General features: G+C 46.7%; 1 pseudogene across 1 annotated transcript; it reads left to right on the forward strand.

Annotated features, from left to right (window-relative positions):
• The first annotated feature begins 1,682 nt into the window (after positions 1-1,682).
• LOC308244114 (isopentenyl-diphosphate Delta-isomerase 1-like) lies at positions 1,683-2,310 on the forward strand (annotated as a pseudogene). Its single transcript has one exon. The product of its transcript is annotated as an isopentenyl-diphosphate Delta-isomerase 1-like (transcript).
• The last annotated feature ends 1,446 nt before the right edge of the window (positions 2,311-3,756 follow it).

Consider the following 3,756-nt stretch of genomic DNA (forward strand, 5'->3'; position numbering starts at 1 on the left):
GAGGGTAATTTTTTTGTCTGCCAATTCTGGGCCTTGCACTGTCAGGGAAAGGCAGTTGGGGGACCAGGCCTGCACATAGGGCAGTTGGGGGGACAAGGCCTGCACATAGGGCAGTTGGGGGTGACCAGGCCTGCAGGGGAAGGCAGTTAGGGACAACCAGGCCTGCAGAGGAGGGCCATTGGGGGCAACCAGGCTGGCAGGAGAGGGCAGTTAGGGGCAACTAGACTGGCAAGGGAGGTCAGTTATGGGTTACTGGGACAGCAGGTGAGGGCCGTTGGGGGAGACCAGGTCTGGAGGGGAGAACAGTTAAGGGTGACCAGGCTGGCAGGGGAGGGCTGTTAGGGGTGACCAGGCCGGCTGGGGAGGGCAGTTAGGGGCAATCTGGCTGGTAGGGGAGCAGTTAGGTATCAATCAGGCTGGCAGGGGAGTGGTTAGGGTGTGATCAGGCTGGCAGGCAGAAGCAATTAGGGGCAATCAGGCAGGCAGGCAGGCGAGTGGTTGGGAGCCAACATTCCAGGATTGTGAGAGGGATGTCCGAGAGGCAGTTGGACATCCCTCAAGGGGTCCCAGATTGGAGAGGGTGCAGGCTGGGCTAAGGGACACACACCCCCCATGCATGAATTTTGTGCAATGGGCCTCTAGTATATATATAAAACCCTAATATGCAAAACGGGGGAACAACCAAACAACCAGTCGCTATGATGTGTGCTGACCACTGGGGGATGCACACAGAACTTGGCAGGCATTGGCAGTAGTCGGCAGAGCGTGGAACTTGGCTGGCGTTGGCCACAGCGGGATGGTAGAGCAGGTAAGCAGGGGCGCCAGACCAAAGCGTCGTGCCAGTCGCTGTCATCAGGGCAAGCCTCTGGTGGTTACTGGAAATTCTTTGCTCCCGCACGCCACAGTCCCACCCGGTCCTTGCACCTGCTGCCGGTGCCAGAGGTGCCGCTCACACCCACTGCCAGCACCAGAGCCACCACTCGCACCCACTGCCCATTCTGGAGCCACCTCTCACACCCGTTGTCAGTTCTCGGTGCTGGTCCTGATAGCTTGACGCCCTCAGCGGGTGCAAGCAGCAACTGCAAGCCCCAATCACCCCTGAGGCATTCTCCACCTCCCCCTGCTACTGAGGGCGATGGGAGAAGTAGCCGCCACTCACACCCACTGACAGTGCTGGCCCCGCTCCCACCTGCTGCTGGCCCCAGCCCCAATCTCTCCGTGTTGTCAGCGGGTGCAAGAGGGGCCAGCGCTGTCAGCATGTGGGAGCAGTGGCAGCGGGAGAAGGGCTGCTGGCAGACAGGGGACCAGGAGCCGTGGTGGGAGGGGCCAGGCAGGGGCACAGAGGATTGGCAGAGACCCACCCCTGTGTCCACCACACACCACAGCCTCGCAGCCCACAGTTCCTTTCAAGGTGCATGAATTCATGCACTGGGCCCCTAGTGTGTGTGTGTGTGTGTGTGTGTGTGTGTGTGTGTGTGTGTGTGTATTGATTTCAGAAAGAAAGGAAGAGGGAGAGAGAGATTAAAACATCAATGATGAGAAGCATTGATTGGCTGCCTCCTACATGCCCCCGGTGAACCGAACCCACAACCCAGGCATGTGCGCTTGACTGGAATCCAACCAGGACCCTTTGGTCCCCAGGCTGACACTCTATCCACTGAGCCAAATCAGCCAGGGCATAGATGTGTATTCTTATTGATGAAAATGACAATAAAATTGGGGCTGAGACCAAAAAGAATTATCACCTGAATGAAAACATTGAGAAAAGATTCTTGCATGGAGCTTTTCGTGTTTTCTTATTCAACACTGAAAATAAGCTCCTGTTACAGCAGAAATCAGATGCTAAAATTACCTTTCCAGGTTGTTTTACCAATACTTGTTGTAGTCATTTCTTAAATAACCCAAGAAGAGCTTGAAGAAAATGAAGCAATTGGAGGAAGGCGAATAGCACAGTGGTGTTTAAAGGCTGAATTGGGAATTCCCATGGAACAGGTTCCTCCAGAAGAAATTAATTATCAGACTAAAATTCACTATAAGGCCCAGTCTGATAGTATCTGGGGAGAACATAAAGTTGATTACATATTGTTTGTGAGAAAGAATGTGACTTCAGATCCAGATCCCAATGAGACTAAAAGCTATTACTATGGGTCAAAGGCAGAGGTGGAAGAAATGCTGAAAAAGGCAGTCAGCAGTGAAATTAAGATAACTCCATGGTTTCAATGTATTGTAGAGGCTTTTTTCTTTACATGGTGGGAAAACTTAAATAATTTGAATCAGTTTGTTGACCATGAGAAAATACACAGATTGTGACTGTGGAGATGAATAATTAGTAAAGTACTAAAAATGTCTCTATTTAGTAAACTTAAAATTATTTTTTTAAAATTGGGTTCCCCATTAGAATTCTCGTTGGATACATTGATACTTTACACCCCGAATTTGTGTGGGAAAGATGCTGACAATTATTATTTGTATCACACACCCCACATATATGCACTCCTATTTGTAAAGAACATTTATGAACTATTATTTTTAAAAGCAAATCAACTAAACTTAACCTGTATAAACAGTCCTGAAACTTGAACAAATAAGTGAAGCTCTTTATTTTCAACGTGTTGAGACATTTTCAGAACTCATAGAGCACTTTATTTGCCAGGTGCTTTACATATCATTAAAGTTTTTTTTTTTCCTGTGATATAAGATATGCTTTTTATTTATTTATTTTTAAATAAATCTTTATTGTTCAGATTATTACAGGTGTTCCTCCTTTTTTCCCCCTAGCTCCCCTCCACCTGATTCCCCACCCCACCCCATGCCCTTACCCCCCGCCACCGTCTTCATCCATAGGTGTAAGCTTTTTGTCCAGTCTCTTCCCGCACCCCTCACATCCCCTCCCCCCTGAGAATTGTCAGTCCACTCCCTTTCTATGTCCCTGATTCTATTATATTCACCAGTCCATTCTGTTCTTCAGATTTTTTATTCACTTGATTTTTAGATTCACTTGTTGGTAGGTATGTATTTGATGTCATTTTGTTGTTCATAATTTTTATCTTTACCTTTTTCTTCTTCTTCCTCTTCTTAAAGAACACCCTTCAGCATTTCATGTAATCCTGGTTTGGTGGTGATGAACTCCTTTAGCTTTTTCTTGTCTGTGAAGCTCTTTATCTGACCTTCAACTCTGAATGATAGCTTTGCTGGGTAGAGTAGTCTTGGTTGTAGGTTCTTGCTGTTCATCACTTTGAATATTTCTTGCCACTCCCTTCTGGCCTGCATAGTTTCTGCCGAGAAATCAGCTGACAGTCGTATGGGTGCTCCCTTGTAGGTAACTAACCATTTTTCTCTTGCTGCTTTCAAGATTCTCTCTTTGTCTTTTGCCCTTGGCATTTTAATTATGATGTGTCTTGGTGTGGTCCTCTTTGGATTCCTCTTGTATGGGGTTCTGTGTGCTTCCTGAACTTGTAAGTCTATTTCTTTCACCAGGTAGGGAAAGTTTCCTGTCATTATTTCTTCTAATAGGTTTTCAATATTTTGCTCTCTCTCTTCTTCTGGCATCCCAAAAATTCGGATGTTGGTACACTTAAAGTTGTCCCAGAGGCTCCTTACACTATCTTCATATTTTTGGATTTTTTCTTTTTGTTTTTCTGGTTGGGTGTTTTTTGTTTCCTCATATTTCAGATCTTTGGTTTGATTCTTGGGGTACGTTGATCTACAGTTGAGATTCTGTATATTCTTTATTTCAGACAGTGTATGCTTAATTTC

Source organism: Plecotus auritus (genome assembly GCF_963455305.1).
Source record: "Plecotus auritus genome assembly, chromosome: 3".
Lineage (NCBI taxonomy): Eukaryota > Metazoa > Chordata > Mammalia > Chiroptera > Vespertilionidae > Plecotus > Plecotus auritus.